General features: G+C 39.2%; 21 non-coding genes across 21 annotated transcripts; all 21 read left to right on the top strand.

Annotated features, from left to right (window-relative positions):
- Positions 1-627: 627 nt before the first annotated feature.
- Positions 628-746, top strand: LOC140021968 (5S ribosomal RNA). Its single transcript, XR_011825950.1, has one exon. It is a non-coding gene; the product is annotated as a 5S ribosomal RNA (ribosomal RNA).
- Positions 747-1,881: 1,135 nt separating this feature from the next.
- Positions 1,882-2,000, top strand: LOC140029772 (5S ribosomal RNA). The gene has a single exon (XR_011833686.1). It is a non-coding gene; the product is annotated as a 5S ribosomal RNA (ribosomal RNA).
- A 1,135-nt stretch (positions 2,001-3,135) lies between these two features.
- On the top strand, positions 3,136-3,254 carry LOC140029773 (5S ribosomal RNA). Its single transcript, XR_011833687.1, has one exon. It is a non-coding gene; the product is annotated as a 5S ribosomal RNA (ribosomal RNA).
- A 1,135-nt stretch (positions 3,255-4,389) lies between these two features.
- On the top strand, positions 4,390-4,508 carry LOC140029774 (5S ribosomal RNA). Its single transcript, XR_011833688.1, has one exon. It is a non-coding gene; the product is annotated as a 5S ribosomal RNA (ribosomal RNA).
- A 1,135-nt stretch (positions 4,509-5,643) lies between these two features.
- LOC140029775 (5S ribosomal RNA) lies at positions 5,644-5,762 on the top strand. Its single transcript, XR_011833689.1, has one exon. It is a non-coding gene; the product is annotated as a 5S ribosomal RNA (ribosomal RNA).
- A 1,135-nt stretch (positions 5,763-6,897) lies between these two features.
- LOC140029777 (5S ribosomal RNA) lies at positions 6,898-7,016 on the top strand. Its single transcript, XR_011833691.1, has one exon. It is a non-coding gene; the product is annotated as a 5S ribosomal RNA (ribosomal RNA).
- Positions 7,017-8,136: 1,120 nt separating this feature from the next.
- LOC140029778 (5S ribosomal RNA) lies at positions 8,137-8,255 on the top strand. The gene has a single exon (XR_011833692.1). It is a non-coding gene; the product is annotated as a 5S ribosomal RNA (ribosomal RNA).
- A 1,109-nt stretch (positions 8,256-9,364) lies between these two features.
- LOC140029779 (5S ribosomal RNA) lies at positions 9,365-9,483 on the top strand. The gene has a single exon (XR_011833693.1). It is a non-coding gene; the product is annotated as a 5S ribosomal RNA (ribosomal RNA).
- Positions 9,484-10,592: 1,109 nt separating this feature from the next.
- On the top strand, positions 10,593-10,711 carry LOC140029780 (5S ribosomal RNA). Its single transcript, XR_011833694.1, has one exon. It is a non-coding gene; the product is annotated as a 5S ribosomal RNA (ribosomal RNA).
- A 1,122-nt stretch (positions 10,712-11,833) lies between these two features.
- On the top strand, positions 11,834-11,952 carry LOC140029781 (5S ribosomal RNA). The gene has a single exon (XR_011833695.1). It is a non-coding gene; the product is annotated as a 5S ribosomal RNA (ribosomal RNA).
- Positions 11,953-13,061: 1,109 nt separating this feature from the next.
- On the top strand, positions 13,062-13,180 carry LOC140029782 (5S ribosomal RNA). The gene has a single exon (XR_011833696.1). It is a non-coding gene; the product is annotated as a 5S ribosomal RNA (ribosomal RNA).
- A 1,135-nt stretch (positions 13,181-14,315) lies between these two features.
- Positions 14,316-14,434, top strand: LOC140029783 (5S ribosomal RNA). Its single transcript, XR_011833697.1, has one exon. It is a non-coding gene; the product is annotated as a 5S ribosomal RNA (ribosomal RNA).
- A 1,135-nt stretch (positions 14,435-15,569) lies between these two features.
- LOC140029784 (5S ribosomal RNA) lies at positions 15,570-15,688 on the top strand. Its single transcript, XR_011833698.1, has one exon. It is a non-coding gene; the product is annotated as a 5S ribosomal RNA (ribosomal RNA).
- A 1,123-nt stretch (positions 15,689-16,811) lies between these two features.
- On the top strand, positions 16,812-16,930 carry LOC140029785 (5S ribosomal RNA). Its single transcript, XR_011833699.1, has one exon. It is a non-coding gene; the product is annotated as a 5S ribosomal RNA (ribosomal RNA).
- Positions 16,931-18,065: 1,135 nt separating this feature from the next.
- LOC140029786 (5S ribosomal RNA) lies at positions 18,066-18,184 on the top strand. The gene has a single exon (XR_011833700.1). It is a non-coding gene; the product is annotated as a 5S ribosomal RNA (ribosomal RNA).
- Positions 18,185-19,319: 1,135 nt separating this feature from the next.
- LOC140029788 (5S ribosomal RNA) lies at positions 19,320-19,438 on the top strand. Its single transcript, XR_011833702.1, has one exon. It is a non-coding gene; the product is annotated as a 5S ribosomal RNA (ribosomal RNA).
- Positions 19,439-20,547: 1,109 nt separating this feature from the next.
- LOC140029789 (5S ribosomal RNA) lies at positions 20,548-20,666 on the top strand. The gene has a single exon (XR_011833703.1). It is a non-coding gene; the product is annotated as a 5S ribosomal RNA (ribosomal RNA).
- A 1,135-nt stretch (positions 20,667-21,801) lies between these two features.
- Positions 21,802-21,920, top strand: LOC140029790 (5S ribosomal RNA). Its single transcript, XR_011833704.1, has one exon. It is a non-coding gene; the product is annotated as a 5S ribosomal RNA (ribosomal RNA).
- Positions 21,921-23,042: 1,122 nt separating this feature from the next.
- Positions 23,043-23,161, top strand: LOC140029791 (5S ribosomal RNA). The gene has a single exon (XR_011833705.1). It is a non-coding gene; the product is annotated as a 5S ribosomal RNA (ribosomal RNA).
- A 1,135-nt stretch (positions 23,162-24,296) lies between these two features.
- On the top strand, positions 24,297-24,415 carry LOC140029792 (5S ribosomal RNA). Its single transcript, XR_011833706.1, has one exon. It is a non-coding gene; the product is annotated as a 5S ribosomal RNA (ribosomal RNA).
- Positions 24,416-25,549: 1,134 nt separating this feature from the next.
- On the top strand, positions 25,550-25,668 carry LOC140029794 (5S ribosomal RNA). Its single transcript, XR_011833708.1, has one exon. It is a non-coding gene; the product is annotated as a 5S ribosomal RNA (ribosomal RNA).
- The last annotated feature ends 178 nt before the right edge of the window (positions 25,669-25,846 follow it).

Here is a 25,846-nt window from a genome sequence, read left to right on the forward strand (position 1 = left end):
GACCCGTTTACGAATTAAAAATAATTTAATAAACATAAAAATAATTTTATCTAACTAAACTAAGTTATTCTTTTTTTCAAAGGCATTAATTACTTAATCCTAAACGAATTTATTTAATTTGTGTGAAGTTGAAATTATTATACTTGGACAAATAATATATTATATTATTTTTCACTTTTGTATTGTTTTAATTTATTTTATATTTTGCTTGGGATAAAACACTTTTACGGTGTTTAATTTTTTAGATTTGATTTGGAATCATTTATTTAAATTTTTATTACTTGATTATGTAATTAGTTTTGTGAGAAATTGATTTTATTAGAAATTACAGTGATAAATTAATAAATTAAAATTAAGTTTCGGGTCATTTCGGGTCGACCCGCCGCCCCGTAAACCTGAAATTTTCGAACTGCAAGCGTGAAGGATTGATTTCATGATAATTTAGAGTTGCGGGATGAGGGAAAAAAACAGGGTGCAAATCAATAACAAAAAAAAATATAAAGTAAATAAATAAAAGGATAAGAGGAAAATGCTTGAATTGACGCTTAAAATGAATTTCGGTCTAGAAAAGCCACACTGCTTCGCAGGACGGGGTAGTTTAAAAGAATAAAGCGAAAGGAACATGGCGGGTGCGATCATACCAGCACTAATGCACCGGATCCCATCAGAACTCCGAAGTTAAGCGTGCTTGGGCGAGAGTAGTACTAGGATGGGTGACCCCCTGGGAAGTTCTCGTGTTGCACCCCTCTCTTTTTTGTTTCGAAATCCAAATTTCCTATTCGTTCTTTATCCTGTAGTAATTTAGCTCCGTCGGAACGATTGCTTAATATTTTGCTTCTTGTCGAAGCGTGAAGGAGGATCTGAAGGCGCGAGACAAATCAGGAACGGTACGGCTCGATCAAAGCCCGGATCGTCGCTCAAATTTGTCGGCGCAAATGTATCACCGCAACTAGGGGTGGCAATTTTCGACACGACCTGAAAACACGACACGAACCTAACACGAAATTAATGGGTTTGGGTTGAGGTTTCGGGAATTCGGGTCAGAATCGGGTTGGACCCGATGAACCCGAAAAGAAAACCGGTCGATTTCGGGTCAACCCGTGGTGACCTGATATGACCCGATATGACCCGTTTACGAATTAAAAATAATTTAATAAACATAAAAATAATTTTATCTAACTAAACTAAGTTATTCTTTTTTTCAAAGGCATTAATTACTTAATCCTAAACGAATTTATTTAATTTGTGTGAAGTTGAAATTATTATACTTGGACAAATAATATATTATATTATTTTTCACTTTTGTATTGTTTTAATTTATTTTATATTTTGCTTGGGATAAAACACTTTTACGGTGTTTAATTTATTTTAGATTTGATTTGGAATCATTTATTTAAATTTTTATTACTTGATTATGTAATTAGTTTTGTGAGAAATTGATTTTATTAGAAATTACAGTGATAAATTAATAAATTAAAATTAAGTTTCGGGTCATTTCTGGTCGACCCGCCGCCCCGTAAACCTGAAATTTTCGGGTTCGGGTCAGCATACCTGACCCGTCACGGGTTGGCGGGTCGGGGTTCGGGTCAACAGATTTTCTGGCGGGTCTGTTGACCCGAACCCGACCCGCCAACCTGATTTGGACCCGAATTGCCACCCCTAACTGCAAGCGTGAAGGATTGATTTCATGATAATTTAGAGTTGCGGGATGAGGGAAAAAAACAGGGTGCAAATCAATAACAAAAAAATATATAAAGTAAATAAATAAAAGGATAAGAGGAAAATGCTTGAATTGACGCTTAAAATGAATTTCGGTCTAGAAAAGCCACACTGCTTCGCAGGACGGGGTAGTTTAAAAGAATAAAGCGAAAGGAACATGGCGGGTGCGATCATACCAGCACTAATGCACCGGATCCCATCAGAACTCCGAAGTTAAGCGTGCTTGGGCGAGAGTAGTACTAGGATGGGTGACCCCCTGGGAAGTCCTCGTGTTGCACCCCTCTCTTTTTTGTTTCGAAATCCAAATTTCCTATTCGTTCTTTATCCTGTAGTAATTTAGCTCCGTCGGAACGATTGCTTAATATTTTGCTTCTTGTCGAAGCGTGAAGGAGGATCTGAAGGCACGAGACAAATCAGGAACGGTACGGCTCGATCAAAGCCCGGATCGTCGCTCAAATTTGTCGGCGCAAATGTATCACCGCAACTAGGGGTGGCAATTTTCGACACGACCTGAAAACACGACACGAACCTAACACGAAATTAATGGGTTTGGGTTGAGGTTTCGGGAATTCGGGTCAGAATCGGGTTGGACCCGATGAACCCGAAAAGAAAACCGGTCGATTTCGGGTCAACCCGTGGTGACCTGATATGACCCGATATGACCCGTTTACGAATTAAAAATAATTTAATAAACATAAAAATAATTTTATCTAACTAAACTAAGTTATTCTTTTTTTCAAAGGCATTAATTACTTAATCCTAAACGAATTTATTTAATTTGTGTGAAGTTGAAATTATTATACTTGGACAAATAATATATTATATTATTTTTCACTTTTGTATTGTTTTAATTTATTTTATATTTTGCTTGGGATAAAACACTTTTACGGTGTTTAATTTATTTTAGATTTGATTTGGAATCATTTATTTAAATTTTTATTACTTGATTATGTAATTAGTTTTGTGAGAAATTGATTTTATTAGAAATTACAGTGATAAATTAATAAATTAAAATTAAGTTTCGGGTCATTTCGGATCGACCCGCCGCCCCGTAAACCTGAAATTTTCGGGTTCGGGTCAGCATACCTGACCCGTCACGGGTTGGCGGGTCGGGGTTCGGGTCAACAGATTTTCTGGCGGGTCTGTTGACCCGAACCCGACCCGCCAACCTGATTTGGACCCGAATTGCCACCCCTAACTGCAAGCGTGAAGGATTGATTTCATGATAATTTAGAGTTGCGGGATGAGGGAAAAAAACAGGGTGCAAATCAATAACAAAAAAATATATAAAGTAAATAAATAAAAGGATAAGAGGAAAATGCTTGAATTGACGCTTAAAATGAATTTCGGTCTAGAAAAGCCACACTGCTTCGCAGGACGGGGTAGTTTAAAAGAATAAAGCGAAAGGAACATGGCGGGTGCGATCATACCAGCACTAATGCACCGGATCCCATCAGAACTCCGAAGTTAAGCGTGCTTGGGCGAGAGTAGTACTAGGATGGGTGACCCCCTGGGAAGTCCTCGTGTTGCACCCCTCTCTTTTTTGTTTCGAAATCCAAATTTCCTATTCGTTCTTTATCCTGTAGTAATTTAGCTCCGTCGGAACGATTGCTTAATATTTTGCTTCTTGTCGAAGCGTGAAGGAGGATCTGAAGGCGCGAGACAAATCAGGAACGGTACGGCTCGATCAAAGCCCGGATCGTCGCTCAAATTTGTCGGCGCAAATGTATCACCGCAACTAGGGGTGGCAATTTTCGACACGACCTGAAAACACGACACGAACCTAACACGAAATTAATGGGTTTGGGTTGAGGTTTCGGGAATTCGGGTCAGAATCGGGTTGGACCCGATGAACCCGAAAAGAAAACCGGTCGATTTCGGGTCAACCCGTGGTGACCTGATATGACCCGATATGACCCGTTTACGAATTAAAAATAATTTAATAAACATAAAAATAATTTTATCTAACTAAACTAAGTTATTCTTTTTTTCAAAGGCATTAATTACTTAATCCTAAACGAATTTATTTAATTTGTGTGAAGTTGAAATTATTATACTTGGACAAATAATATATTATATTATTTTTCACTTTTGTATTGTTTTAATTTATTTTATATTTTGCTTGGGATAAAACACTTTTACGGTGTTTAATTTATTTTAGATTTGATTTGGAATCATTTATTTAAATTTTTATTACTTGATTATGTAATTAGTTTTGTGAGAAATTGATTTTATTAGAAATTACAGTGATAAATTAATAAATTAAAATTAAGTTTCGGGTCATTTCTGGTCGACCCGCCGCCCCGTAAACCTGAAATTTTCGGGTTCGGGTCAGCATACCTGACCCGTCACGGGTTGGCGGGTCGGGGTTCGGGTCAACAGATTTTCTGGCGGGTCTGTTGACCCGAACCCGACCCGCCAACCTGATTTGGACCCGAATTGCCACCCCTAACTGCAAGCGTGAAGGATTGATTTCATGATAATTTAGAGTTGCGGGATGAGGGAAAAAAACAGGGTGCAAATCAATAACAAAAAAATATATAAAGTAAATAAATAAAAGGATAAGAGGAAAATGCTTGAATTGACGCTTAAAATGAATTTCGGTCTAGAAAAGCCACACTGCTTCGCAGGACGGGGTAGTTTAAAAGAATAAAGCGAAAGGAACATGGCGGGTGCGATCATACCAGCACTAATGCACCGGATCCCATCAGAACTCCGAAGTTAAGCGTGCTTGGGCGAGAGTAGTACTAGGATGGGTGACCCCCTGGGAAGTCCTCGTGTTGCACCCCTCTCTTTTTTGTTTCGAAATCCAAATTTCCTATTCGTTCTTTATCCTGTAGTAATTTAGCTCCGTCGGAACGATTGCTTAATATTTTGCTTCTTGTCGAAGCGTGAAGGAGGATCTGAAGGCACGAGACAAATCAGGAACGGTACGGCTCGATCAAAGCCCGGATCGTCGCTCAAATTTGTCGGCGCAAATGTATCACCGCAACTAGGGGTGGCAATTTTCGACACGACCTGAAAACACGACACGAACCTAACACGAAATTAATGGGTTTGGGTTGAGGTTTCGGGAATTCGGGTCAGAATCGGGTTGGACCCGATGAACCCGAAAAGAAAACCGGTCGATTTCGGGTCAACCCGTGGTGACCTGATATGACCCGATATGACCCGTTTACGAATTAAAAATAATTTAATAAACATAAAAATAATTTTATCTAACTAAACTAAGTTATTCTTTTTTTCAAAGGCATTAATTACTTAATCCTAAACGAATTTATTTAATTTGTGTGAAGTTGAAATTATTATACTTGGACAAATAATATATTATATTATTTTTCACTTTTGTATTGTTTTAATTTATTTTATATTTTGCTTGGGATAAAACACTTTTACGGTGTTTAATTTATTTTAGATTTGATTTGGAATCATTTATTTAAATTTTTATTACTTGATTATGTAATTAGTTTTGTGAGAAATTGATTTTATTAGAAATTACAGTGATAAATTAATAAATTAAAATTAAGTTTCGGGTCATTTCGGATCGACCCGCCGCCCCGTAAACCTGAAATTTTCGGGTTCGGGTCAGCATACCTGACCCGTCACGGGTTGGCGGGTCGGGGTTCGGGTCAACAGATTTTCTGGCGGGTCTGTTGACCCGAACCCGACCCGCCAACCTGATTTGGACCCGAATTGCCACCCCTAACTGCAAGCGTGAAGGATTGATTTCATGATAATTTAGAGTTGCGGGATGAGGGAAAAAAACAGGGTGCAAATCAATAACAAAAAAATATATAAAGTAAATAAATAAAAGGATAAGAGGAAAATGCTTGAATTGACGCTTAAAATGAATTTCGGTCTAGAAAAGCCACACTGCTTCGCAGGACGGGGTAGTTTAAAAGAATAAAGCGAAAGGAACATGGCGGGTGCGATCATACCAGCACTAATGCACCGGATCCCATCAGAACTCCGAAGTTAAGCGTGCTTGGGCGAGAGTAGTACTAGGATGGGTGACCCCCTGGGAAGTCCTCGTGTTGCACCCCTCTCTTTTTTGTTTCGAAATCCAAATTTCCTATTCGTTCTTTATCCTGTAGTAATTTAGCTCCGTCGGAACGATTGCTTAATATTTTGCTTCTTGTCGAAGCGTGAAGGAGGATCTGAAGGCGCGAGACAAATCAGGAACGGTACGGCTCGATCAAAGCCCGGATCGTCGCTCAAATTTGTCGGCGCAAATGTATCACCGCAACTAGGGGTGGCAATTTTCGACACGACCTGAAAACACGACACGAACCTAACACGAAATTAATGGGTTTGGGTTGAGGTTTCGGGAATTCGGGTCAGAATCGGGTTGGACCCGATGAACCCGAAAAGAAAACCGGTCGATTTCGGGTCAACCCGTGGTGACCTGATATGACCCGATATGACCCGTTTACGAATTAAAAATAATTTAATAAACATAAAAATAATTTTATCTAACTAAACTAAGTTATTCTTTTTTTCAAAGGCATTAATTACTTAATCCTAAACGAATTTATTTAATTTGTGTGAAGTTGAAATTATTATACTTGGACAAATAATATATTATATTATTTTTCACTTTTGTATTGTTTTAATTTATTTTATATTTTGCTTGGGATAAAACACTTTTACGGTGTTTAATTTATTTTAGATTTGATTTGGAATCATTTATTTAAATTTTTATTACTTGATTATGTAATTAGTTTTGTGAGAAATTGATTTTATTAGAAATTACAGTGATAAATTAATAAATTAAAATTAAGTTTCGGGTCATTTCGGGTCGACCCGCCGCCCCGTAAACCTGAAATTTTCGGGTTCGGGTCAGCATACCTGACCCGTCACGGGTTGGCGGGTCGGGGTTCGGGTCAACAGATTTTCTGGCGGGTCTGTTGACCCGAACCCGACCCGCCAACCTGATTTGGACCCGAATTGCCACCCCTAACTGCAAGCGTGAAGGATTGATTTCATGATAATTTAGAGTTGCGGGATGAGGGAAAAAAACAGGGTGCAAATCAATAACAAAAAAAAATATAAAGTAAATAAATAAAAGGATAAGAGGAAAATGCTTGAATTGACGCTTAAAATGAATTTCGGTCTAGAAAAGCCACACTGCTTCGCAGGACGGGGTAGTTTAAAAGAATAAAGCGAAAGGAACATGGCGGGTGCGATCATACCAGCACTAATGCACCGGATCCCATCAGAACTCCGAAGTTAAGCGTGCTTGGGCGAGAGTAGTACTAGGATGGGTGACCCCCTGGGAAGTCCTCGTGTTGCACCCCTCTCTTTTTTGTTTCGAAATCCAAATTTCCTATTCGTTCTTTATCCTGTAGTAATTTAGCTCCGTCGGAACGATTGCTTAATATTTTGCTTCTTGTCGAAGCGTGAAGGAGGATCTGAAGGCGCGAGACAAATCAGGAACGGTACGGCTCGATCAAAGCCCGGATCGTCGCTCAAATTTGTCGGCGCAAATGTATCACCGCAACTAGGGGTGGCAATTTTCGACACGACACGAACCTAACACGAAATTAATGGGTTTGGGTTGAGGTTTCGGGAATTCGGGTCAGAATCGGGTTGGACCCGATGAACCCGAAAAGAAAACCGATCGATTTCGGGTCAACCCGTGGTGACCTGATATGACCCGATATGACCCGTTTACGAATTAAAAATAATTTAATAAACATAAAAATAATTTTATCTAACTAAACTAAGTTATTCTTTTTTTCAAAGGCATTAATTACTTAATCCTAAACGAATTTATTTAATTTGTGTGAAGTTGAAATTATTATACTTGGACAAATAATATATTATATTATTTTTCACTTTTGTATTGTTTTAATTTATTTTATATTTTGCTTGGGATAAAACACTTTTACGGTGTTTAATTTTTTAGATTTGATTTGGAATCATTTATTTAAATTTTTATTACTTGATTATGTAATTAGTTTTGTGAGAAATTGATTTTATTAGAAATTACAGTGATAAATTAATAAATTAAAATTAAGTTTCGGGTCATTTCGGGTCGACCCGCCGCCCCGTAAACCTGAAATTTTCGGGTTCGGGTCAGCATACCTGACCCGTCACGGGTTGGCGGGTCGGGGTTCGGGTCAACAGATTTTCTGGCGGGTCTGTTGACCCGAACCCGACCCGCCAACCTGATTTGGACCCGAATTGCCACCCCTAACTGCAAGCGTGAAGGATTGATTTCATGATAATTTAGAGTTGCGGGATGAGGGAAAAAAACAGGGTGCAAATCAATAACAAAAAAAAATATAAAGTAAATAAATAAAAGGATAAGAGGAAAATGCTTGAATTGACGCTTAAAATGAATTTCGGTCTAGAAAAGCCACACTGCTTCGCAGGACGGGGTAGTTTAAAAGAATAAAGCGAAAGGAACATGGCGGGTGCGATCATACCAGCACTAATGCACCGGATCCCATCAGAACTCCGAAGTTAAGCGTGCTTGGGCGAGAGTAGTACTAGGATGGGTGACCCCCTGGGAAGTCCTCGTGTTGCACCCCTCTCTTTTTTGTTTCGAAATCCAAATTTCCTATTCGTTCTTTATCCTGTAGTAATTTAGCTCCGTCGGAACGATTGCTTAATATTTTGCTTCTTGTCGAAGCGTGAAGGAGGATCTGAAGGCGCGAGACAAATCAGGAACGGTACGGCTCGATCAAAGCCCGGATCGTCGCTCAAATTTGTCGGCGCAAATGTATCACCGCAACTAGGGGTGGCAATTTTCGACACGACACGAACCTAACACGAAATTAATGGGTTTGGGTTGAGGTTTCGGGAATTCGGGTCAGAATCGGGTTGGACCCGATGAACCCGAAAAGAAAACCGGTCGATTTCGGGTCAACCCGTGGTGACCTGATATGACCCGTTTACGAATTAAAAATAATTTAATAAACATAAAAATAATTTTATCTAACTAAACTAAGTTATTCTTTTTTTCAAAGGCATTAATTACTTAATCCTAAACGAATTTATTTAATTTGTGTGAAGTTGAAATTATTATACTTGGACAAATAATATATTATATTATTTTTCACTTTTGTATTGTTTTAATTTATTTTATATTTTGCTTGGGATAAAACACTTTTACGGTGTTTAATTTTTTAGATTTGATTTGGAATCATTTATTTAAATTTTTATTACTTGATTATGTAATTAGTTTTGTGAGAAATTGATTTTATTAGAAATTACAGTGATAAATTAATAAATTAAAATTAAGTTTCGGGTCATTTCGGGTCGACCCGCCGCCCCGTAAACCTGAAATTTTCGGGTTCGGGTCAGCATACCTGACCCGTCACGGGTTGGCGGGTCGGGGTTCGGGTCAACAGATTTTCTGGCGGGTCTGTTGACCCGAACCGACCCGCCAACCTGATTTGGACCCGAATTGCCACCCCTAACTGCAAGCGTGAAGGATTGATTTCATGATAATTTAGAGTTGCGGGATGAGGGAAAAAAACAGGGTGCAAATCAATAACAAAAAAAAATATAAAGTAAATAAATAAAAGGATAAGAGGAAAATGCTTGAATTGACGCTTAAAATGAATTTCGGTCTAGAAAAGCCACACTGCTTCGCAGGACGGGGTAGTTTAAAAGAATAAAGCGAAAGGAACATGGCGGGTGCGATCATACCAGCACTAATGCACCGGATCCCATCAGAACTCCGAAGTTAAGCGTGCTTGGGCGAGAGTAGTACTAGGATGGGTGACCCCCTGGGAAGTCCTCGTGTTGCACCCCTCTCTTTTTTGTTTCGAAATCCAAATTTCCTATTCGTTCTTTATCCTGTAGTAATTTAGCTCCGTCGGAACGATTGCTTAATATTTTGCTTCTTGTCGAAGCGTGAAGGAGGATCTGAAGGCGCGAGACAAATCAGGAACGGTACGGCTCGATCAAAGCCCGGATCGTCGCTCAAATTTGTCGGCGCAAATGTATCACCGCAACTAGGGGTGGCAATTTTCGACACGACACGAACCTAACACGAAATTAATGGGTTTGGGTTGAGGTTTCGGGAATTCGGGTCAGAATCGGGTTGGACCCGATGAACCCGAAAAGAAAACCGGTCGATTTCGGGTCAACCCGTGGTGACCTGATATGACCCGTTTACGAATTAAAAATAATTTAATAAACATAAAAATAATTTTATCTAACTAAACTAAGTTATTCTTTTTTTCAAAGGCATTAATTACTTAATCCTAAACGAATTTATTTAATTTGTGTGAAGTTGAAATTATTATACTTGGACAAATAATATATTATATTATTTTTCACTTTTGTATTGTTTTAATTTATTTTATATTTTGCTTGGGATAAAACACTTTTACGGTGTTTAATTTTTTAGATTTGATTTGGAATCATTTATTTAAATTTTTATTACTTGATTATGTAATTAGTTTTGTGAGAAATTGATTTTATTAGAAATTACAGTGATAAATTAATAAATTAAAATTAAGTTTCGGGTCATTTCGGGTCGACCCGCCGCCCCGTAAACCTGAAATTTTCGGGTTCGGGTCAGCATACCTGACCCGTCACGGGTTGGCGGGTCGGGGTTCGGGTCAACAGATTTTCTGGCGGGTCTGTTGACCCGAACCGACCCGCCAACCTGATTTGGACCCGAATTGCCACCCCTAACTGCAAGCGTGAAGGATTGATTTCATGATAATTTAGAGTTGCGGGATGAGGGAAAAAAACAGGGTGCAAATCAATAACAAAAAAAAATATAAAGTAAATAAATAAAAGGATAAGAGGAAAATGCTTGAATTGACGCTTAAAATGAATTTCGGTCTAGAAAAGCCACACTGCTTCGCAGGACGGGGTAGTTTAAAAGAATAAAGCGAAAGGAACATGGCGGGTGCGATCATACCAGCACTAATGCACCGGATCCCATCAGAACTCCGAAGTTAAGCGTGCTTGGGCGAGAGTAGTACTAGGATGGGTGACCCCCTGGGAAGTCCTCGTGTTGCACCCCTCTCTTTTTTGTTTCGAAATCCAAATTTCCTATTCGTTCTTTATCCTGTAGTAATTTAGCTCCGTCGGAACGATTGCTTAATATTTTGCTTCTTGTCGAAGCGTGAAGGAGGATCTGAAGGCGCGAGACAAATCAGGAACGGTACGGCTCGATCAAAGCCCGGATCGTCGCTCAAATTTGTCGGCGCAAATGTATCACCGCAACTAGGGGTGGCAATTTTCGACACGACACGAACCTAACACGAAATTAATGGGTTTGGGTTGAGGTTTCGGGAATTCGGGTCAGAATCGGGTTGGACCCGATGAACCCGAAAAGAAAACCGGTCGATTTCGGGTCAACCCGTGGTGACCTGATATGACCCGATATGACCCGTTTACGAATTAAAAATAATTTAATAAACATAAAAATAATTTTATCTAACTAAACTAAGTTATTCTTTTTTTCAAAGGCATTAATTACTTAATCCTAAACGAATTTATTTAATTTGTGTGAAGTTGAAATTATTATACTTGGACAAATAATATATTATATTATTTTTCACTTTTGTATTGTTTTAATTTATTTTATATTTTGCTTGGGATAAAACACTTTTACGGTGTTTAATTTATTTTAGATTTGATTTGGAATCATTTATTTAAATTTTTATTACTTGATTATGTAATTAGTTTTGTGAGAAATTGATTTTATTAGAAATTACAGTGATAAATTAATAAATTAAAATTAAGTTTCGGGTCATTTCGGGTCGACCCGCCGCCCCGTAAACCTGAAATTTTCGGGTTCGGGTCAGCATACCTGACCCGTCACGGGTTGGCGGGTCGGGGTTCGGGTCAACAGATTTTCTGGCGGGTCTGTTGACCCGAACCCGACCCGCCAACCTGATTTGGACCCGAATTGCCACCCCTAACTGCAAGCGTGAAGGATTGATTTCATGATAATTTAGAGTTGCGGGATGAGGGAAAAAAACAGGGTGCAAATCAATAACAAAAAAAAATATAAAGTAAATAAATAAAAGGATAAGAGGAAAATGCTTGAATTGACGCTTAAAATGAATTTCGGTCTAGAAAAGCCACACTGCTTCGCAGGACGGGGTAGTTTAAAAGAATAAAGCGAAAGGAACATGGCGGGTGCGATCATACCAGCACTAATGCACCGGATCCCATCAGAACTCCGAAGTTAAGCGTGCTTGGGCGAGAGTAGTACTAGGATGGGTGACCCCCTGGGAAGTCCTCGTGTTGCACCCCTCTCTTTTTTGTTTCGAAATCCAAATTTCCTATTCGTTCTTTATCCTGTAGTAATTTAGCTCCGTCGGAACGATTGCTTAATATTTTGCTTCTTGTCGAAGCGTGAAGGAGGATCTGAAGGCGCGAGACAAATCAGGAACGGTACGGCTCGATCAAAGCCCGGATCGTCGCTCAAATTTGTCGGCGCAAATGTATCACCGCAACTAGGGGTGGCAATTTTCGACACGACACGAACCTAACACGAAATTAATGGGTTTGGGTTGAGGTTTCGAGAATTCGGGTCAGAATCGGGTTGGACCCGATGAACCCGAAAAGAAAACCGGTCGATTTCGGGTCAACCCGTGGTGACCTGATATGACCCGTTTACGAATTAAAAATAATTTAATAAACATAAAAATAATTTTATCTAACTAAACTAAGTTATTCTTTTTTTCAAAGGCATTAATTACTTAATCCTAAACGAATTTATTTAATTTGTGTGAAGTTGAAATTATTATACTTGGACAAATAATATATTATATTATTTTTCACTTTTGTATTGTTTTAATTTATTTTATATTTTGCTTGGGATAAAACACTTTTACGGTGTTTAATTTTTTAGATTTGATTTGGAATCATTTATTTAAATTTTTATTACTTGATTATGTAATTAGTTTTGTGAGAAATTGATTTTATTAGAAATTACAGTGATAAATTAATAAATTAAAATTAAGTTTCGGGTCATTTCGGGTCGACCCGCCGCCCCGTAAACCTGAAATTTTCGGGTTCGGGTCAGCATACCTGACCCGTCACGGGTTGGCGGGTCGGGGTTCGGGTCAACAGATTTTCTGGCGGGTCTGTTGACCCGAACCGACCCGCCAACCTGATTTGGACCCGAATTGCCACCCCTAACTGCAAGCGTGAAGGATTGATTTCATGATAATTTAGAGTTGCGGGATGAGGGAAAAAAACAGGGTGCAAATCAATAACAAAAAAAAATATAAAGTAAATAAATAAAAGGATAAGAGGAAAATGCTTGAATTGACGCTTAAAATGAATTTCGGTCTAGAAAAGCCACACTGCTTCGCAGGACGGGGTAGTTTAAAAGAATAAAGCGAAAGGAACATGGCGGGTGCGATCATACCAGCACTAATGCACCGGATCCCATCAGAACTCCGAAGTTAAGCGTGCTTGGGCGAGAGTAGTACTAGGATGGGTGACCCCCTGGGAAGTCCTCGTGTTGCACCCCTCTCTTTTTTGTTTCGAAATCCAAATTTCCTATTCGTTCTTTATCCTGTAGTAATTTAGCTCCGTCGGAACGATTGCTTAATATTTTGCTTCTTGTCGAAGCGTGAAGGAGGATCTGAAGGCGCGAGACAAATCAGGAACGGTACGGCTCGATCAAAGCCCGGATCGTCGCTCAAATTTGTCGGCGCAAATGTATCACCGCAACTAGGGGTGGCAATTTTCGACACGACCTGAAAACACGACACGAACCTAACACGAAATTAATGGGTTTGGGTTGAGGTTTCGGGAATTCGGGTCAGAATCGGGTTGGACCCGATGAACCCGAAAAGAAAACCGGTCGATTTCGGGTCAACCCGTGGTGACCTGATATGACCCGATATGACCCGTTTACGAATTAAAAATAATTTAATAAACATAAAAATAATTTTATCTAACTAAACTAAGTTATTCTTTTTTTCAAAGGCATTAATTACTTAATCCTAAACGAATTTATTTAATTTGTGTGAAGTTGAAATTATTATACTTGGACAAATAATATATTATATTATTTTTCACTTTTGTATTGTTTTAATTTATTTTATATTTTGCTTGGGATAAAACACTTTTACGGTGTTTAATTTATTTTAGATTTGATTTGGAATCATTTATTTAAATTTTTATTACTTGATTATGTAATTAGTTTTGTGAGAAATTGATTTTATTAGAAATTACAGTGATAAATTAATAAATTAAAATTAAGTTTCGGGTCATTTCGGGTCGACCCGCCGCCCCGTAAACCTGAAATTTTCGGGTTCGGGTCAGCATACCTGACCCGTCACGGGTTGGCGGGTCGGGGTTCGGGTCAACAGATTTTCTGGCGGGTCTGTTGACCCGAACCCGACCCGCCAACCTGATTTGGACCCGAATTGCCACCCCTAACTGCAAGCGTGAAGGATTGATTTCATGATAATTTAGAGTTGCGGGATGAGGGAAAAAAACAGGGTGCAAATCAATAACAAAAAAAAATATAAAGTAAATAAATAAAAGGATAAGAGGAAAATGCTTGAATTGACGCTTAAAATGAATTTCGGTCTAGAAAAGCCACACTGCTTCGCAGGACGGGGTAGTTTAAAAGAATAAAGCGAAAGGAACATGGCGGGTGCGATCATACCAGCACTAATGCACCGGATCCCATCAGAACTCCGAAGTTAAGCGTGCTTGGGCGAGAGTAGTACTAGGATGGGTGACCCCCTGGGAAGTCCTCGTGTTGCACCCCTCTCTTTTTTGTTTCGAAATCCAAATTTCCTATTCGTTCTTTATCCTGTAGTAATTTAGCTCCGTCGGAACGATTGCTTAATATTTTGCTTCTTGTCGAAGCGTGAAGGAGGATCTGAAGGCGCGAGACAAATCAGGAACGGTACGGCTCGATCAAAGCCCGGATCGTCGCTCAAATTTGTCGGCGCAAATGTATCACCGCAACTAGGGGTGGCAATTTTCGACACGACCTGAAAACACGACACGAACCTAACACGAAATTAATGGGTTTGGGTTGAGGTTTCGGGAATTCGGGTCAGAATCGGGTTGGACCCGATGAACCCGAAAAGAAAACCGGTCGATTTCGGGTCAACCCGTGGTGACCTGATATGACCCGATATGACCCGTTTACGAATTAAAAATAATTTAATAAACATAAAAATAATTTTATCTAACTAAACTAAGTTATTCTTTTTTTCAAAGGCATTAATTACTTAATCCTAAACGAATTTATTTAATTTGTGTGAAGTTGAAATTATTATACTTGGACAAATAATATATTATATTATTTTTCACTTTTGTATTGTTTTAATTTATTTTATATTTTGCTTGGGATAAAACACTTTTACGGTGTTTAATTTATTTTAGATTTGATTTGGAATCATTTATTTAAATTTTTATTACTTGATTATGTAATTAGTTTTGTGAGAAATTGATTTTATTAGAAATTACAGTGATAAATTAATAAATTAAAATTAAGTTTCGGGTCATTTCGGGTCGACCCGCCGCCCCGTAAACCTGAAATTTTCGGGTTCGGGTCAGCATACCTGACCCGTCACGGGTTGGCGGGTCGGGGTTCGGGTCAACAGATTTTCTGGCGGGTCTGTTGACCCGAACCCGACCCGCCAACCTGATTTGGACCCGAATTGCCACCCCTAACTGCAAGCGTGAAGGATTGATTTCATGATAATTTAGAGTTGCGGGATGAGGGAAAAAAACAGGGTGCAAATCAATAACAAAAAAAAATATAAAGTAAATAAATAAAAGGATAAGAGGAAAATGCTTGAATTGACGCTTAAAATGAATTTCGGTCTAGAAAAGCCACACTGCTTCGCAGGACGGGGTAGTTTAAAAGAATAAAGCGAAAGGAACATGGCGGGTGCGATCATACCAGCACTAATGCACCGGATCCCATCAGAACTCCGAAGTTAAGCGTGCTTGGGCGAGAGTAGTACTAGGATGGGTGACCCCCTGGGAAGTCCTCGTGTTGCACCCCTCTCTTTTTTGTTTCGAAATCCAAATTTCCTATTCGTTCTTTATCCTGTAGTAATTTAGCTCCGTCGGAACGATTGCTTAATATTTTGCTTCTTGTCGAAGCGTGAAGGAGGATCTGAAGGCGCGAGACAAATCAGGAACGGTACGGCTCGATCAAAGCCCGGATCGTCGCTCAAATTTGTCGGCGCAAATGTATCACCGCAACTAGGGGTGGCAATTTTCGACACGACCTGAAAACACGACACGAACCTAACACGAAATTAATGGGTTTGGGTTGAGGTTTCGGGAATTCGGGTCAGAATCGGGTTGGACCCGATGAACCCGAAAAGAAAACCGGTCGATTTCGGGTCAACCCGTGGTGACCTGATATGACCCGTTTACGAATTAAAAATAATTTAATAAACATAAAAATAATTTTATCTAACTAAACTAAGTTATTCTTTTTTTCAAAGGCATTAATTACTTAATCCTAAACGAATTTATTTAATTTGTGTGAAGTTGAAATTATTATACTTGGACAAATAATATATTATATTATTTTTCACTTTTGTATTGTTTTAATTTATTTTATATTTTGCTTGGGATAAAACACTTTTACGGTGTTTAATTTTTTAGATTTGATTTGGAATCATTTATTTAAATTTTTATTACTTGATTATGTAATTAGTTTTGTGAGAAATTGATTTTATTAGAAATTACAGTGATAAATTAATAAATTAAAATTAAGTTTCGGGTCATTTCGGGTCGACCCGCCGCCCCGTAAACCTGAAATTTTCGGGTTCGGGTCAGCATACCTGACCCGTCACGGGTTGGCGGGTCGGGGTTCGGGTCAACAGATTTTCTGGCGGGTCTGTTGACCCGAACCCGACCCGCCAACCTGATTTGGACCCGAATTGCCACCCCTAACTGCAAGCGTGAAGGATTGATTTCATGATAATTTAGAGTTGCGGGATGAGGGAAAAAAACAGGGTGCAAATCAATAACAAAAAAAAATATAAAGTAAATAAATAAAAGGATAAGAGGAAAATGCTTGAATTGACGCTTAAAATGAATTTCGGTCTAGAAAAGCCACACTGCTTCGCAGGACGGGGTAGTTTAAAAGAATAAAGCGAAAGGAACATGGCGGGTGCGATCATACCAGCACTAATGCACCGGATCCCATCAGAACTCCGAAGTTAAGCGTGCTTGGGCGAGAGTAGTACTAGGATGGGTGACCCCCTGGGAAGTCCTCGTGTTGCACCCCTCTCTTTTTTGTTTCGAAATCCAAATTTCCTATTCGTTCTTTATCCTGTAGTAATTTAGCTCCGTCGGAACGATTGCTTAATATTTTGCTTCTTGTCGAAGCGTGAAGGAGGATCTGAAGGCGCGAGACAAATCAGGAACGGTACGGCTCGATCAAAGCCCGGATCGTCGCTCAAATTTGTCGGCGCAAATGTATCACCGCAACTAGGGGTGGCAATTTTCGACACGACCTGAAAACACGACACGAACCTAACACGAAATTAATGGGTTTGGGTTGAGGTTTCGGGAATTCGGGTCAGAATCGGGTTGGACCCGATGAACCCGAAAAGAAAACCGGTCGATTTCGGGTCAACCCGTGGTGACCTGATATGACCCGATATGACCCGTTTACGAATTAAAAATAATTTAATAAACATAAAAATAATTTTATCTAACTAAACTAAGTTATTCTTTTTTTCAAAGGCATTAATTACTTAATCCTAAACGAATTTATTTAATTTGTGTGAAGTTGAAATTATTATACTTGGACAAATAATATATTATATTATTTTTCACTTTTGTATTGTTTTAATTTATTTTATATTTTGCTTGGGATAAAACACTTTTACGGTGTTTAATTTATTTTAGATTTGATTTGGAATCATTTATTTAAATTTTTATTACTTGATTATGTAATTAGTTTTGTGAGAAATTGATTTTATTAGAAATTACAGTGATAAATTAATAAATTAAAATTAAGTTTCGGGTCATTTCTGGTCGACCCGCCGCCCCGTAAACCTGAAATTTTCGGGTTCGGGTCAGCATACCTGACCCGTCACGGGTTGGCGGGTCGGGGTTCGGGTCAACAGATTTTCTGGCGGGTCTGTTGACCCGAACCCGACCCGCCAACCTGATTTGGACCCGAATTGCCACCCCTAACTGCAAGCGTGAAGGATTGATTTCATGATAATTTAGAGTTGCGGGATGAGGGAAAAAAACAGGGTGCAAATCAATAACAAAAAAATATATAAAGTAAATAAATAAAAGGATAAGAGGAAAATGCTTGAATTGACGCTTAAAATGAATTTCGGTCTAGAAAAGCCACACTGCTTCGCAGGACGGGGTAGTTTAAAAGAATAAAGCGAAAGGAACATGGCGGGTGCGATCATACCAGCACTAATGCACCGGATCCCATCAGAACTCCGAAGTTAAGCGTGCTTGGGCGAGAGTAGTACTAGGATGGGTGACCCCCTGGGAAGTCCTCGTGTTGCACCCCTCTCTTTTTTGTTTCGAAATCCAAATTTCCTATTCGTTCTTTATCCTGTAGTAATTTAGCTCCGTCGGAACGATTGCTTAATATTTTGCTTCTTGTCGAAGCGTGAAGGAGGATCTGAAGGCGCGAGACAAATCAGGAACGGTACGGCTCGATCAAAGCCCGGATCGTCGCTCAAATTTGTCGGCGCAAATGTATCACCGCAACTAGGGGTGGCAATTTTCGACACGACCTGAAAACACGACACGAACCTAACACGAAATTAATGGGTTTGGGTTGAGGTTTCGGGAATTCGGGTCAGAATCGGGTTGGACCCGATGAACCCGAAAAGAAAACCGGTCGATTTCGGGTCAACCCGTGGTGACCTGATATGACCCGATATGACCCGTTTACGAATTAAAAATAATTTAATAAACATAAAAATAATTTTATCTAACTAAACTAAGTTATTCTTTTTTTCAAAGGCATTAATTACTTAATCCTAAACGAATTTATTTAATTTGTGTGAAGTTGAAATTATTATACTTGGACAAATAATATATTATATTATTTTTCACTTTTGTATTGTTTTAATTTATTTTATATTTTGCTTGGGATAAAACACTTTTACGGTGTTTAATTTATTTTAGATTTGATTTGGAATCATTTATTTAAATTTTTATTACTTGATTATGTAATTAGTTTTGTGAGAAATTGATATTATTAGAAATTACAGTGATAAATTAATAAATTAAAATTAAGTTTCGGGTCATTTCGGATCGACCCGCCGCCCCGTAAACCTGAAATTTTCGGGTTCGGGTCAGCATACCTGACCCGTCACGGGTTGGCGGGTCGGGGTTCGGGTCAACAGATTTTCTGGCGGGTCTGTTGACCCGAACCCGACCCGCCAACCTGATTTGGACCCGAATTGCCACCCCTAACTGCAAGCGTGAAGGATTGATTTCATGATAATTTAGAGTTGCGGGATGAGGGAAAAAAACAGGGTGCAAATCAATAACAAAAAAATATATAAAGTAAATAAATAAAAGGATAAGAGGAAAATGCTTGAATTGACGCTTAAAATGAATTTCGGTCTAGAAAAGCCACACTGCTTCGCAGGACGGGGTAGTTTAAAAGAATAAAGCGAAAGGAACATGGCGGGTGCGATCATACCAGCACTAATGCACCGGATCCCATCAGAACTCCGAAGTTAAGCGTGCTTGGGCGAGAGTAGTACTAGGATGGGTGACCCCCTGGGAAGTCCTCGTGTTGCACCCCTCTCTTTTTTGTTTCGAAATCCAAATTTCCTATTCGTTCTTTATCCTGTAGTAATTTAGCTCCGTCGGAACGATTGCTTAATATTTTGCTTCTTGTCGAAGCGTGAAGGAGGATCTGAAGGCGCGAGACAAATCAGGAACGGTACGGCTCGATCAAAGCCCGGATCGTCGCTCAAATTTGTCGGCGCAAATGTATCACCGCAACTAGGGGTGGCAATTTTCGACACGACACGAACCTAACACGAAATTAATGGGTTTGGGTTGAGGTTTCGGGAATTCGGGTCAGAATCGGGTTGGACCCGATGAACCCGAAAAGAAAACCGGTCGATTTCGGGTCAACCCGTGGTGACCTGATATGACCCGTTTACGAATTAAAAATAATTTAATAAACATAAAAATAATTTTATCTAACTAAACTAAGTTATTCTTTTTTTCAAAGGCATTAATTACTTAATCCTAAACGAATTTATTTAATTTGTGTGAAGTTGAAATTATTATACTTGGACAAATAATATATTATATTATTTTTCACTTTTGTATTGTTTTAATTTATTTTATATTTTGCTTGGGATAAAACACTTTTACGGTGTTTAATTTTTTAGATTTGATTTGGAATCATTTATTTAAATTTTTATTACTTGATTATGTAATTAGTTTTGTGAGAAATTGATTTTATTAGAAATTACAGTGATAAATTAATAAATTAAAATTAAGTTTCGGGTCATTTCGGGTCGACCCGCCGCCCCGTAAACCTGAAATTTTCGGGTTCGGGTCAGCATACCTGACCCGTCACGGGTTGGCGGGTCGGGGTTCGGGTCAACAGATTTTCTGGCGGGTCTGTTGACCCGAACCGACCCGCCAACCTGATTTGGACCCGAATTGCCACCCCTAACTGCAAGCGTGAAGGATTGATTTCATGATAATTTAGAGTTGCGGGATGAGGGAAAAAAACAGGGTGCAAATCAATAACAAAAAAAAATATAAAGTAAATAAATAAAAGGATAAGAGGAAAATGCTTGAATTGACGCTTAAAATGAATTTCGGTCTAGAAAAGCCACACTGCTTCGCAGGACGGGGTAGTTTAAAAGAATAAAGCGAAAGGAACATGGCGGGTGCGATCATACCAGCACTAATGCACCGGATCCCATCAGAACTCCGAAGTTAAGCGTGCTTGGGCGAGAGTAGTACTAGGATGGGTGACCCCCTGGGAAGTCCTCGTGTTGCACCCCTCTCTTTTTTGTTTCGAAATCCAAATTTCCTATTCGTTCTTTATCCTGTAGTAATTTAGCTCCGTCGGAACGATTGCTTAATATTTTGCTTCTTGTCGAAGCGTGAAGGAGGATCTGAAGGCGCGAGACAAATCAGGAACGGTACGGCTCGATCAAAGCCCGGATCGTCGCTCAAATTTGTCGGCGCAAATGTATCACCGCAACTAGGGGTGGCAATTTTCGACACGACCTGAAAACACGACACGAACCTAACACGAAATTAATGGGTTTGGGTTGAGGTTTCGGGAATTCGGGTCAGAATCGGGTTGGACCCGATGAACCCGAAAAGAAAACCGGTCGATTTCGGGTCAACCCGTGGTGACCTGATATGACCCGATATGACCCGTTTACGAATTAAAAATAATTTAATAAACATAAAAATAATTTTATCTAACTAAACTAAGTTATTCTTTTTTTCAAAGGCATTAATTACTTAATCCTAAACGAATTTATTTAATTTGTGTGAAGTTGAAATTATTATACTTGGACAAATAATATATTATATTATTTTTCACTTTTGTATTGTTTTAATTTATTTTATATTTTGCTTGGGATAAAACACTTTTACGGTGTTTAATTTATTTTAGATTTGATTTGGAATCATTTATTTAAATTTTTATTACTTGATTATGTAATTAGTTTTGTGAGAAATTGATTTTATTAGAAATTACAGTGATAAATTAATAAATTAAAATTAAGTTTCGGGTCATTTCGGGTCGACCCGCCGCCCCGTAAACCTGAAATTTTCGGGTTCGGGTCAGCATACCTGACCCGTCACGGGTTGGCGGGTCGGGGTTCGGGTCAACAGATTTTCTGGCGGGTCTGTTGACCCGAACCCGACCCGCCAACCTGATTTGGACCCGAATTGCCACCCCTAACTGCAAGCGTGAAGGATTGATTTCATGATAATTTAGAGTTGCGGGATGAGGGAAAAAAACAGGGTGCAAATCAATAACAAAAAAAAATATAAAGTAAATAAATAAAAGGATAAGAGGAAAATGCTTGAATTGACGCTTAAAATGAATTTCGGTCTAGAAAAGCCACACTGCTTCGCAGGACGGGGTAGTTTAAAAGAATAAAGCGAAAGGAACATGGCGGGTGCGATCATACCAGCACTAATGCACCGGATCCCATCAGAACTCCGAAGTTAAGCGTGCTTGGGCGAGAGTAGTACTAGGATGGGTGACCCCCTGGGAAGTCCTCGTGTTGCACCCCTCTCTTTTTTGTTTCGAAATCCAAATTTCCTATTCGTTCTTTATCCTGTAGTAATTTAGCTCCGTCGGAACGATTGCTTAATATTTTGCTTCTTGTCGAAGCGTGAAGGAGGATCTGAAGGCGCGAGACAAATCAGGAACGGTACGGCTCGATCAAAGCCCGGATCGTCGCTCAAATTTGTCGGCGCAAATGTATCACCGCAACTAGGGGTGGCAATTTTCGACACGACCTGAAAACACGACACGAACCTAACACGAAATTAATGGGTTTGGGTTGAGGTTTCGGGAATTCGGGTCAGAATCGGGTTGGACCCGATGAACCCGAAAAGAAAACCGGTCGATTTCGGGTCAACCCGTGGTGACCTGATATGACCCGTTTACGAATTAAAAATAATTTAATAAACATAAAAATAATTTTATCTAACTAAACTAAGTTATTCTTTTTTTCAAAGGCATTAATTACTTAATCCTAAACGAATTTATTTAATTTGTGTGAAGTTGAAATTATTATACTTGGACAAATAATATATTATATTATTTTTCACTTTTGTATTGTTTTAATTTATTTTATATTTTGCTTGGGATAAAACACTTTTACGGTGTTTAATTTTTTAGATTTGATTTGGAATCATTTATTTAAATTTTTATTACTTGATTATGTAATTAGTTTTGTGAGAAATTGATTTTATTAGAAATTACAGTGATAAATTAATAAATTAAAATTAAGTTTCGGGTCATTTCGGGTCGACCCGCCGCCCCGTAAACCTGAAATTTTCGGGTTCGGGTCAGCATACCTGACCCGTCACGGGTTGGCGGGTCGGGGTTCGGGTCAACAGATTTTCTGGCGGGTCTGTTGACCCGAACCGACCCGCCAACCTGATTTGGACCCGAATTGCCACCCCTAACTGCAAGCGTGAAGGATTGATTTCATGATAATTTAGAGTTGCGGGATGAGGGAAAAAAACAGGGTGCAAATCAATAACAAAAAAAAATATAAAGTAAATAAATAAAAGGATAAGAGGAAAATGCTTGAATTGACGCTTAAAATGAATTTCGGTCTAGAAAAGCCACACTGCTTCGCAGGACGGGGTAGTTTAAAAGAATAAAGCGAAAGGAACATGGCGGGTGCGATCATACCAGCACTAATGCACCGGATCCCATCAGAACTCCGAAGTTAAGCGTGCTTGGGCGAGAGTAGTACTAGGATGGGTGACCCCCTGGGAAGTCCTCGTGTTGCACCCCTCTCTTTTTTGTTTCGAAATCCAAATTTCCTATTCGTTCTTTATCCTGTAGTAATTTAGCTCCGTCGGAACGATTGCTTAATATTTTGCTTCTTGTCGAAGCGTGAAGGAGGATCTGAAGGCGCGAGACAAATCAGGAACGGTACGGCTCGATCAAAGCCCGGATCGTCGCTCAAATTTGTCGGCGCAAATGTATCACCGCAACTAGGGGTGGCAATTTTCGACACGACCTGAAAACACGACACGAACCTAACACGAAATTAATGGGTTTGGGTTGAGGTTTCGGGAATTCGGGTCAGAATCGGGTTGGACCCGATGAACCCGAAAAGAAAACCGGTCGATTTCGGGTCAACCCGTGGTGACCTGATATGACCCGATATGACCCGTTTACGAATTAAAAATAATTTAATAAACATAAAAATAATTTTATCTAACTAAACTAAGTTATTCTTTTTTTCAAAGGCATTAATTACTTAATCCTAAACGAATTTATTTAATTTGTGTGAAGTTGAAATTATTATACTTGGACAAATAATATATTATATTATTTTTCACTTTTGTATTGTTTTAATTTATTTTATATTTTGCTTGGGATAAAACACTTTTACGGTGTTTAATTTATTTTAGATTTGATTTGGAATCATTTATTTAAATTTTTATTACTTGATTATGTAATTAGTTTTGTGAGAAATTGATTTTATTAGAAATTACAGTGATAAATTAATAAATTAAAATTAAGTTTCGGGTCATTTCGGGTCGACCCGCCGCCCCGTAAACCTGAAATTTTCGGGTTCGGGTCAGCATACCTGACCCGTCACGGGTTGGCGGGTCGGGGTTCGGGTCAACAGATTTTCTGGCGGGTCTGTTGACCCGAACCCGACCCGCCAACCTGATTTGGACCCGAATTGCCACCCCTAACTGCAAGCGTGAAGGATTGATTTCATGATAATTTAGAGTTGCGGGATGAGGGAAAAAAACAGGGTGCAAATCAATAACAAAAAAAAATATAAAGTAAATAAATAAAAGGATAAGAGGAAAATGCTTGAATTGACGCTTAAAATGAATTTCGGTCTAGAAAAGCCACACTGCTTCGCAGGACGGGGTAGTTTAAAAGAATAAAGCGAAAGGAACATGGCGGGTGCGATCATACCAGCACTAATGCACCGGATCCCATCAGAACTCCGAAGTTAAGCGTGCTTGGGCGAGAGTAGTACTAGGATGGGTGACCCCCTGGGAAGTCCTCGTGTTGCACCCCTCTCTTTTTTGTTTCGAAATCCAAATTTCCTATTCGTTCTTTATCCTGTAGTAATTTAGCTCCGTCGGAACGATTGCTTAATATTTTGCTTCTTGTCGAAGCGTGAAGGAGGATCTGAAGGCGCGAGACAAATCAGGAACGGTACGGCTCGATCAAAGCCCGGATCGTCGCTCAAATTTGTCGGCGCAAATGTATCACCGCAACTAGGGGTGGCAATTTTCGACACGACCTGAAAACACGACACGAACCTAACACGAAATTAATGGGTTTGGGTTGAGGTTTCGGGAATTCGGGTCAGAATCGGGTTGGACCCGATGAACCCGAAAAGAAAGCGGTCGATTTCGGGTCAACCCGTGGTGACCTGATATGACCCGATATGACCCGTTTACGAATTAAAAATAATTTAATAAACATAAAAATAATTTTATCTAACTAAACTATGTTATTCTTTTTTTCAAAGGCATTAATTACTTAATCCTAAACGAATTTATTTAATTTGTGTGAAGTTGAAATTATTATACTTGGACAAATAATATATTATATTATTTTTCACTTTTGTATTGTTTTAATTTATTTTATATTTTGCTTGGGATAAAACACTTTTACGGTGTTTAATTTATTTTAGATTTGATTTGGAATCATTTATTTAAATTTTTATTACTTGATTATGTAATTAGTTTTGTGAGAAATTGATTTTATTAGAAATTACAGTGATAAATTAATAAATTAAAATTAAGTTTCGGGTCATTTCGGGTCGACCCGCCGCCCCGTAAACCTGAAATTTTCGGGTTCGGGTCAGCATACCTGACCCGTCACGGGTTGGCGGGTCGGGGTTCGGGTCAACAGATTTTCTGGCGGGTCTGTTGACCCGAACCCGACCCGCCAACCTGATTTGGACCCGAATTGCCACCCCTAACTGCAAGCGTGAAGGATTGATTTCATGATAATTTAGAGTTGCGGGATGAGGGAAAAAAACAGGGTGCAAATCAATAACAAAAAAAAATATAAAGTAAATAAATAAAAGGATAAGAGGAAAATGCTTGAATTGACGCTTAAAATGAATTTCGGTCTAGAAAAGCCACACTGCTTCGCAGGACGGGGTAGTTTAAAAGAATAAAGCGAAAGGAACATGGCGGGTGCGATCATACCAGCACTAATGCACCGGATCCCATCAGAACTCCGAAGTTAAGCGTGCTTGGGCGAGAGTAGTACTAGGATGGGTGACCCCCTGGGAAGTCCTCGTGTTGCACCCCTCTCTTTTTTGTTTCGAAATCCAAATTTCCTATTCGTTCTTTATCCTGTAGTAATTTAGCTCCGTCGGAACGATTGCTTAATATTTTGCTTCTTGTCGAAGCGTGAAGGAGGATCTGAAGGCGCGAGACAAATCAGGAACGGTACGGCTCGATCAAAGCCCGGATCGTCGCTCAAATT

Source organism: Coffea arabica, chromosome 11e, assembly GCF_036785885.1.
Source record: "Coffea arabica cultivar ET-39 chromosome 11e, Coffea Arabica ET-39 HiFi, whole genome shotgun sequence".
NCBI lineage: Eukaryota > Viridiplantae > Streptophyta > Magnoliopsida > Gentianales > Rubiaceae > Coffea > Coffea arabica.